At 43.3% G+C, this 10,774-nt stretch overlaps 1 pseudogene; it reads left to right on the top strand.

Moving 5' to 3' along the window:
- The first annotated feature begins 77 nt into the window (after positions 1 to 77).
- LOC125546978 lies at positions 78 to 9,894 on the top strand (annotated as a pseudogene).
- Positions 9,895 to 10,774: the final 880 nt, after the last annotated feature.

The raw sequence follows: 10,774 nt of genomic DNA, 5'->3' as shown, positions 1-10,774 counted from the left end.
CGGTTGAGAGTGAGACTAATCCTGATATAAATCTTCTCTCGAAGCGAACGAACCCATTATGCACAGAAAAACACAGATCATAGATGGGTGCTGCTGCCTTCTTCTACCTCCTGCTGTCCCTCTGGGTTCAGGATGCAACTACGGCTGATCCTGGCTTCACAAGAAGTGATTTCCCACTGGGATTCGTCTTTGGAGCTGGCACCTCGGCATATCAAGTAAGTAGTCTATCTCGTTTGAGCTGAAAGTTCTAGAGTGTTTACTTGATGAATCTTAATGTTTTTTTTCTGCATGTAATAGTATGAGGGTGCTGTTGCTGAGGATGGCAGGAGCCCAAGCAGTCGGGACACTTTCACTCACGCAGGTTGCTTGCTACTACTGTACATGTTTGTGAAATCTGCCTCTAGCTTTCCCATTTTTAGATCATCAGGGGAGTTTTCGCCCCCCCCGGTTCCATTTAAAAAATGAAACCCAAACAGAAGTCACATGTGTCTTATTCCCTTTGGCATGCTGCAATGCATGTTCAGGGAGAGCAAAGAAACAGAAAAGGCCTACAGCCAAGGAAAGAGAAAAGGGCATACAGCCAAGTACATGCTTTTTTATGATCTCTCCAATGGTAAGCGAAGAAAAGAAAAGGAACTAAGCAACGCGGCCTTCAAGTGTCCCAGCAGGAACCGAGTTCTCCTCATCACCCAGCATCTTCTTGTCTTCCGCCGCAAGCATCAGGCGGACCTCCTTGATCTGCTCCAGGATCCCCCCCCCTCATCTTCTTGAAAGGTTGTGCTGGAGAGCCCGGCCAGTCCAGTGGCGAGTCAGGGCTTGAGTTTGTCTGAGTTGACGCCTTCTCTGGAGACTTTTTTGCTTTTGAGTTGTCTGCGCTCTTGAAACCGCACTTGCGAATTCCCAAGGCCAGTTTGGCGAGGAAATGTGTTGGCAAGACACCTCCAGTGTCTCCCAATCCCATTTTCATCCCATATCCAGTTGCAGGGGAGCTTTGAGGATGCAGGATATCCACCATAGGATTCTCTGCATTTTCTCCTGCGAATCTTGTGAGTACAGAATTATCCATCTCTTGAGTGTTCTCCAGATCAGCCGCCAGACCTGTTTAATATCAGACCAAATAGCATTATCAAAAACATGTTTGTTTCTAATTTTCCAAAGGCACCATAGTACACAGGTGCAAAAGGCATTTAGAACTTCATGTTTTTTGTTTGCAGGCCAAAATTTGGCAATAGAAAGATAACTAGACCCTAAATCAATAGAGAAAAAAGAGGAGACCTCCCCCCATATGCTTTTTGCCACTACACAACCAAAAAACAGGTGATCTATTGTTTCTTGTTCAGAGCAGAATAGGCATCCTCGGGTTTTGTCAATCCCTCTTTTAAGCAAATTATCTTTAGTCATCAGCTTGTTATGAGCTAGCAGCCAGAGAAAGACCTGAACTCTGGGTGGCACTACAATAGACCAAACTGAAGGAATGAAGACAGGTTTCACCCCTCTGAAGTTAATGATGGCATAAAGTGATCTGGAAGAGTAAACCCCTTTGGATTCATACTGTCAGATCATAGCATCATCCTCCCCAGTGAGGGTAGTTTTTTTAATAATTTGCTCAAGATGGTACCACTCTTCCATCATAGAAGAGGTAAAAACCCTCCTAAATGTAAGTTTGATCATCTCCCCATCCCAAACTTCTGAAACTGTCACACATTGTTGATGACAGATAGCATAGAGTGGCCAGAACTGGACAGAGAGGGGGGAGGTGCCAAACCAGATATCCTCCTAGAATCTGGTTTTCCTCCCATTTCCCACCACCCATCTATAGCCAAATTTGAGAGCCTTAGCAGCCCACATAACCCCCTGCCAAAATTTTGAGGAAGCCTATGGTCTACATGCAAAGATGTTAGGTGAGTCTCTAACATATTTATTATCTATGATCTTTTTCCAGATCTTGCCCTCATCTTGGGCATACCTTTTGACCCAGCTACCTAACAGACATAGATTGAGGTCCTTAATATTGGGGACCCCAAGTCCACCATGCTCTTTTTTCATTCAGACCAAGTGCCAATTGGCCAAATGGAGTTTTCTATTTCCTTCAAAATCACTCCATAAGCAATGAGCAAGCTGGTTATTAATTAAATCTAGAGCCCATTTGGGAAATTTAAAGAAGGACAGTAGATAAACAGGAATACTAGCCAAACAGGCCTTGATCAGAGTTTTTTTTTCCAACCGGGCTCACACCCCTTTCCATTAATTTTGCAATCAACGGAAATACATAGGTTCGGTTTCAACATGTCTCTAGGCACCACATCCAAAATAAAACGACCACCAGAACCCAAATAGGACTAAAAGGGGTAGAGCGAGCTGGAGCACCGCCAGGAAACCCACAACAGGAAGACCCTAGAATGGATCAACCACCATGGGGAGAAAACCTGACGACACATAACAAGCAACTACAACCTAGACAGCAAAGAATATGAAAGAAACTTCGCAGCCACCCAGGGAGCATAAGGCAACTGCGAATCAACTTTTGACAAACATCAGAACGGGCATCAAACCCCAGTGGAATCGACGAAACTGGCGAGATGACCAAGCTAGCCAATCTGAACTTCATCTCCATCCCTCAGCAGCATCCTCCCCTGAGTGTACGACCTGTCTGCCAGAGCCGCTGCCGCAAATGCCAGTCTTTTCACCCCAGCCTGGAGCCTCGTCCTGTCTTCTTCTTTCAGCAGTCCTGTCCAGTACAACATAAAAGAACAAGCACCGAAAACAGCCTCCAGTGGAGTACGAGCATTGTACTTATCAAAAGTAACTTTGTTTCGGAGGCACCAAATCCCCCAGCAAATCGCAGCAATAATCATCATATAGAATTTCTTTTCACCTGGAAAGAATTTATAAAGCCATGCCCAACTTTGCCAGAGTGATCGAGGGCAACAGGAAGCCCCAATTGTTACACCCAAGACCCCCCATACTGTTCGAGCAAGTGAACATGTAAAAAGCAGATGATTAGCATCTTCCATGTTATTGCAGAAGGAACAAGCAGGATTTCCAGGCCAGCCCCTTTTACGCAAGTTATCCCGTGTAAGCACAACATTTTGAAACAACTGCCACAAGAAAATTTTAATTTTTAAAGGAATACTAGATTTCCAAATCCATTTGTTATTCGGACCAGCCAAATCCCTCTCCAGCCACTCATAAACTGATTTGGTGGAGAACCTCTTCTTCTTATTAAGGCTCCATGAAACTACATCAGGGGAGGTGTTTAGGGTATATTTTTTAGCCTCAGAGACCACCCAGTCCCACTGGTCCTTAACCTCTCCAAACAGTCTCCGTCTGAACCCCAGTTTATAGTCTTTTGCCACAAACTCAGCAATAGTCTCATCCTGATCTTGACATATACTAAATAAGACAGGCATCTTATCTCGCAAAGGTTCTTCATTCAGCCATGGGTCGTGCCACACCCTAGCCAGATTACCACTATTGATCTGGACGACCCTTCCAGCCATATACGTCTCTTTTACTTTCATTATTGCCTTCCAGCAAGGAGAATCAGAAAAGTGGCTACGAATGTTAGCTACAGTCCTATTTTTAAAGTATTTGGCACGAATAATACGTTGCCACAGCCCATCACAAGTCTCAAGTTTCCACCACCATTTTGTTAAGAGGCTAATATTTTGTTTATGGAGATCCTTGAGTCCCAATCCCCCAATATTTTTGGATCGGCAAACCCTAGCCCATTTCACCATATGGTAAGCACGTTTTTTATTTTTTCTCCTGCAAAAAAAATCTTCTACGGTGTTTGTCCATTTTGTCAATAAAAGTTTTGTTGAACAAAAACATCGACATAAGATATGATGGGATTCCATCCAGACTGGAATTTAACAGAGTCAATCTAGCCCCAGATGATGCTGAATATGCAATCCAAGCATCAAGTTTTTTAATCATCTTAGCTTCCAAAAAGTCCAACTCTATATTTCTCACAGTGGAATAAGTGACAGGAGTACCCAGGTATCTCATAGGTAATTTCCCCACCTGACACCCAAACATATCAGCGTATGTTGCATCAGTCTCATTATCCCCACCTATAACAACAATCTCACTCTTGTCAAAGTTAATTTTCAGCCCCGACATTAGCTCAAATAAGTATAATAGGAGTTTAACATTGACAGCCTTGTCAAAGTCATGCTCGAAACAGATAACTGTATCATCCGCATATTGTAAGATACCCACACCATTCTCAATCAGATCAGAGGCCAACCCTTTGATGAGACCATATTTTTGGGCAGAGGTCATCATCTTAGTTAAGCACTCTGCTGCAATATTAAAGAGGAAAGGAGAATGTGGGTCTCCCTGCCTGACCCCTTTCGCACTTTGAATATAAGGACCCAACTCATCATTGATTTTAACACTAACCGTCCCATTCTTAAGAATTTGAGCTACCCAACTACACCATTTTTGGTTAAACCCACGTTTTTCATGACATTCCAGCAGAAACTCCCAATTAACTTTGTCATAAGCTTTCTCGAAGTCAAGCTTAAGAACAACCCCAACCTGTTTATTAATATGAGCATGATGCAAAACTTCATGTAAAGATAATATGCCATCTACTATATGCCTCCCTTTAATGAACGCGTTTTGCTGAATGCTGAATAGCTTATAAGCATATTTACTGGCCCTAATGTCCATAACCTTGGTAATAAGCTTGTATGGACAACGAAGCAAACATATTGGCCTATATTGCTGGATCTTACTAGCGTCAGCAGATTTCGGCAAAAGAATAATAATGCCATAATTCAACCTTTGCACATCCAATCTCCCTTCATAAAACCATTCAAATAAGGCCAATAAGTCCGGGGCTACTACATCCCAACAATGTTGATAGAATTCAACGGGTATATTATCCGGTCCAGGGGCATGGTTAGATTTCATATCAAAAAGGGCCTTTTTAATTTCATCAATAGAAAAAGGTCGAGTCAAGTCATCATTGTCTTCCGGAGTAATTTTTTCCTCTTGTGACCAAAGGTTTTCATCTATATGACATAGATTACCAGGGGCTGGTCCAAAGAGATTTTTATAGTATTCAGTAGCATGAGCTAAGAGATTTTTTGTCCCTTCTATAACAGTAGCTCCACACTTAAGTGAGACCATCGAATGTTTCCTACGTCTCCCATTAGCCACTTTATGGAAAAAACCAGTATTATTGTCTCCTTTCAACAACCATCTCTCATTAGAGAATTGGTGCCAAAAAAGCTCTTCCTCCACATACATATTATTTAGTTCATTCAATATATCCAGCTTTCTGGTATAAGCCTCCCCACACAGCCCAACAATTTCCTCAAGCTTTTCCAATTCTTGCAATTCAAGTCTGATAATTTTTCTCTTAATTTTGTTGTTCCCAAATATATTAGAACCCCACCCTTTAAAAAACTTCTTAACTCTTTTCAGTTTAATATTCAGGGTATTTATGGGATCATCAGTATACACAGGTTTCGACCAAATATCAGCAACCAAAGGTAGAAAGGCTGGATTATTAAGCCAGTTGTTATCAAATCTAAAGCACGTACTCCCTGGTGCTCTAGCTGCAGCCCGCCCCCATCCAATAACAGGGGGGTTGTGATCAGATAGGTCCTTAACTAGTTTGCTAACCGAGACAAGGGGATATAAGTCTTCCCAATCTGGTGACATCAAAACTCTATCCAGCTTCTCCAGAGTGGGATTCTCCTGCTTGTTCGACCAGGTGTATACCCCTCCATTCATATAGATCTCCCTAAGCCCAAGCAAATGGATGACAGAATTAAACACATCCGAGAAATGAGACATGGGCGTCCTTTTATTCTTCTCACCGCTGTGACGAAGTATATTGAAATCCCCACCCACTAAGTATGGGATACGAGTGGTATGACACATATGAGATAATTCAGCAATAAACTCAGGCTTATTCTCATCCTGAGCCGCTCCATATACTACCATCAGGGACCGGCAGCATTTCATGTTTTTATCTAATAGGTCTAACTGGATGATATATTTTCCATGCTTAACATCAATAAGGTCAAACTTGTCCTTGATCAGAGTTAGTCTGGCTGAGTAGGAAAGTAGTTTTCCTCTCCAACCAGCCATCCTCTTCAAAATTTTATCAATAAGGGGTTGAATATCTTCCCTTCTCAGCTTATCATAATGTAGTGGAATTCCTAGATATTTTATTGGGAACGTACCTACAGTACATCCAAAAACATCAACAGAAGGGGTTAGACTGCCCCCCCCCCCCCCCCCCCCCACTCTAGCTTTCCCATATGACTGTCAAGACTCTGGATATCCCATATGCGTAAGAAAAGGCATTGTCAGTTTTGCCTGATGCGTTGAGTGGATATTTGAGATGAGTCCCCTCTTGGTAGAAACAATTAACACACCATTTCCGTTGCTGAAGCATAACTAAATTTATAGAGTAACTGAACATGGCAAGTTGGCATTGGCAATAGCCATGGCCAGCACTTGACATGGTTGACCAAGAAGTGTTTGTTGTAGTTTAGTTCAACTTTCACAGTTTGATCTGTTCTTGCAGGCAAAATGCCAGACAAAAGCACGGGAGATGTTGCCGCGGATGGGTACCACAAATATATGGTACATAGTATGGGGCCTTGTAAAATCTTGAGCATTTCTCTGCTTTAGTAGTTCTACAAGAAATTTGGCTTATCTGAATTTGTAGGAGGATATCAAGCTCATGTTTGAGACAGGCCTAGAGGCCTATAGGTTCTCCATCTCCTGGTCAAGGCTCATTCCAAGTACATAAATTCTCATGACCTTCAACAGAACAAACTGCTTTAGTTTTGTAATTGATCTCATTGTTTAACTTTCTGGTGTGCAGATGGACGCGGAGCTGTCAATCCCAGAGGGCTGGAGTACTACAATAACCTCATTGATGAGCTAGTGAATCATGGCAAGTATTTTCATTATATCTTTGAGCATTTAAATAATTTTATAGTAATAGATTGTTAGGTGCATATTTCATATGAATTGGTGTAAATAATGTTCCTTCTTAAGAAGTGCATGTAAAATACTTATCCATTTCTCCGACAAGTATTTCCGGACGGAGGGAGTAGAAGTTTATACCCTCCTTTGTGATATTTATCCCCAGGAATTCAAGTCCACATCACACTTCACCATCTAGATCTCCCTCAGATTCTTGAAGACGAGTATGGTGGATGGTTAAGCCCCAGAATTATGTAAGTGCATATATATGATTTCACCACCAAATACTCCCTCCGTCCCAAATTAGTTGTCTTAGATTTGTCTAGATACATGTGTAGACAAATCTAAGACAACTAATTCGGGATGGAGGTAATACATAGCTCAACTGGAGTGGCAATTTTATATGTCATTGGCATGTTTACAACACAATCGTTTGTTGTATTCATAGCCTCAAATCTACAAAATGCAGCGAAGATTTCACAGCATATGCAGATGTTTGCTTCCGGGAGTTTGGAGATAGAGTTGCATCTTGGACGACAGTGAATGAGCCAAACATTGGTATAATGGCCTCTTATGATGTTGGTATATTCCCTCCTGGCCGTTGCTCGGATCCATTTGGAGCAACAAAGTGCACCACTGGGGACTCTAGTGTGGAACCATATATAGCAGCTCATAATACCCTTATGGCGCATGCATCGGTTGCCAGTCTGTACAGAGAAAAATATCAAGTGAGTGGATGATCTTGTACTTACTGTTTTGGTGATGCTTATTTTCTTCATGAACTTCGATATTCTAAACCATTTTAACTTTGCTCAAGAACTAAGTAACCTTTTTTGACGTAGAACATGCAAAAAGGAGTTGTTGGCATAAGTATGTACTCCTACTGGAGTTACTCGCTGACAAATTCCACAGTGGATTTAGATGCAACCCAGAGATGTAAAGATTTCTTATTTGGCTGGTATGATATTGTGCATCCATTCTGTCAATGGAAGCTTTAATATACATGATCTGTGCATTGTTGAGATCTTAAGTGCCGTATTGGCAGGATACTGGACCCATTGGTGTTTGGGGACTACCCAGAAGTAATGAAGAAGAATGTTGGCTCTCGCCTTCCATCCTTCTCGAAAGTTCAGTCTGAAGTTATCAAGGGTTCTCTAGATTTTATTGGAATAAATCACTACTATTCTCTCTACGTGAATGACCGCCCTCTAGAAACAGGCGTTCGGGACTATAACACGGACATGTCGGTTGATTCAAGGGGTAAGTATCTTTTTTGGATGCTGATACTAGGATTGTTGCTTAACTGCTCATAGTCGTGTGCTGTGTGGATGTGCAATTTGATTCGTTTTTTGGTGCCTCTTTTTTCTAGGACATTGATTCTTCATCTAACGGTTAATTAAGTAGTTGCACGTTTCAGAAACTGTGCGCAACCATAGGCTTGATGATATTCTTTTATCTAGACCATATTGCCCTGAAAAATGAATGGTTGGTTGAGACTTATATTACTCTCCTCCTCTGATAGTAAAATGTACCGTAGAAAAGGTCATGCAAAAAATAGGCTAGCCAAGATGCTGTGAGCGGCGTCCTACTAATGATAAATTGCTAAGACAAACCGGCTAGCAACCTTTCCAGATTCATCAGTCATGTAAATTGTGTATTTCTCTGAGTGAGTGCAGTATTCAGTCATCCCTTTAAAGATGTTATTTTAGTGCACTACATTACACAAAGTATGCTATTTGTTCACTGCATTCTACACTAGTGTAACAGAAAAGTTCTAACTAGTGATTCCTTTGTATGATGCAGGTTCTAGGACAGACCCACCACTTAGTCCGGTAAGAAAAATCATGTCATCGATGTTATGTGCAAAGAAGTTGCTAAAAATGAAGTTATTTTGGTCATTCACCATACATCTATTGGGTTATATGTTCTGAACTTGATCAAGAGATTAGAAAAGAGAAAACCCACTTAAAAACCTGAGATCATTAGCTTGACAGTAACCATCAAAGATAATCTTTGTTTATCGGAGTGCAGAGTGCCCCAACAAATGTCCCAAGTGACCCCAAAGGGCTGCAACTTGTACTGGAGTACCTGAAAGAAACCTACGCGATTCCGGTCTATGTCCAGGAGAATGGCAAGCGTACTCCCAACCAGAAGCAAAAGTCTCAGCTGAAGAAGAAAGGTGCATCGTTACTCATGTACGTAGTCATGTGGTCTGTTTCAGGTATGGGGTCTGCCGATGACGGCCTAGATGACGCCGACAGGATCGGTTACCTACGCAGCTACATGGAGAGCACACTAAACGCGATGAGGTGCGTATGCCAGAAGCTCTACCCGATCGATCATTCATTTTCAAAAGCAATGGGATTCATCGGAAGTTACAGATTTCTAGCCTGCGTACGGTTCTTTGGGACAAAAGAAGATATTATTCCACCATTCGATGTGTGATTCTCTGTTTGTTTGTTGTGCAGGGACGGAGCCGACGTGAGGGGCTACTTCGCGTGGGCATTCATGGACCTGTTCGAGCTCCTGTCGGGGTACCAGTCGAGGTACGGGCTGTACCGCGTCGACTTCGCCGACGGGAGGCGGCCGCGGCAAGCCAGGCTCTCGGCTCGCTGGTACGCCGGCTTCCTCAAGCGCAACGGAACCGCTGCGCTCGCGTCGAGAACAATGCAGGAGAAGCTAGACGCGGTGTGCGGACTCCCGAGCCTGGAGAGTGAAGCAACCGAGTGTGCCTGATGCGGGCCTGGAAGATGAGGCCCCTGCCTGTGCGTATGCTCCTGCGTAGTTTTTGTGAGGGATGTGTGCAGGTTTCGATTTGCATGTGCTGCATTTTTGTCTTCTCGTTGCGGATAGTTTTTCTGTACGACATACCCGTGTCAACATGGGGGACTAAGGTTAGGGAAGGATTACGCCCCTAAAGATGGAATTCGTAAGTACCAGCGAGCAGGTTTTGCAATTTCGGTACAGATCAAGATCTTTGTTTGGCAGTTTCTTCGTGATCATCTCTCCTTGGGGACCGAGGTGGAGTTAAATTGCCAAAAAAAACACCACAATTGGGTTGCTTGGTGCGGAAATCTATCATTTTCATAAAAGTTTGCCGAAAACGCTGATTTTCAGTAATCGCGTTGCCGAAAGCACTAACATGGCACCAAAATTTAACGCCGCCGGTTGAAACATCAAGTTAAGAACCGTGTGTGCCTGATGCGGCCATGCGGACCTCGAGATGAGGCGTACGCGTGAGCGTATGCTCCTGTGTAGCTTTTTTAAGGGATGTGCAGGTTTGGATACACGGCTCGAGCACATGACATCAAAACTCAACGTGCAAAGCTCTGAACCGCGAACATGGACAGTTCTTCTCACGACAACTGTGCCTAGTTATACATCCATAGAGTGATGGTAGTCACAATGTAGAAAAGATACAAGTCCATGTTACACGAGTTGCTGGAGCGGCGGTGGGGGTGATGTAGTGGGGTAGAGCAACCCGCTGATGGCAGAAGCAAATTAAGAAATCCGGCCGGAGAAGGGAGTATGCCCAGCTATGACACCAGCGTCAAAGGAGAAGGATGGGAGGCGGGATGCGTCAGAGGCGAAGGATGGACGCCGACCCTAAATTCCCTCCAAGCGTCAAGGCGGACAGCCCGGACATCGCTCGAATTGAAAAAACACTATCCAACCGGGACTCTCAAATCATGCCCATACGCTCGGTTATCCGACACCCTCAATACCCAATCCATATGTAGGATGGATATGTCAAAGCGCGGACGCGCCCTTCATGTTGAATCGATGGGTGGGATCCACGTGGAAACCCTTCAGT

Source organism: Triticum urartu, chromosome 3 (genome assembly GCF_003073215.2).
Source record: "Triticum urartu cultivar G1812 chromosome 3, Tu2.1, whole genome shotgun sequence".
NCBI lineage: Eukaryota > Viridiplantae > Streptophyta > Magnoliopsida > Poales > Poaceae > Triticum > Triticum urartu.
The sequence above is the reverse complement of the archived record's forward strand: the minus strand, read 5'-3'. Positions and strand labels throughout refer to the sequence as shown.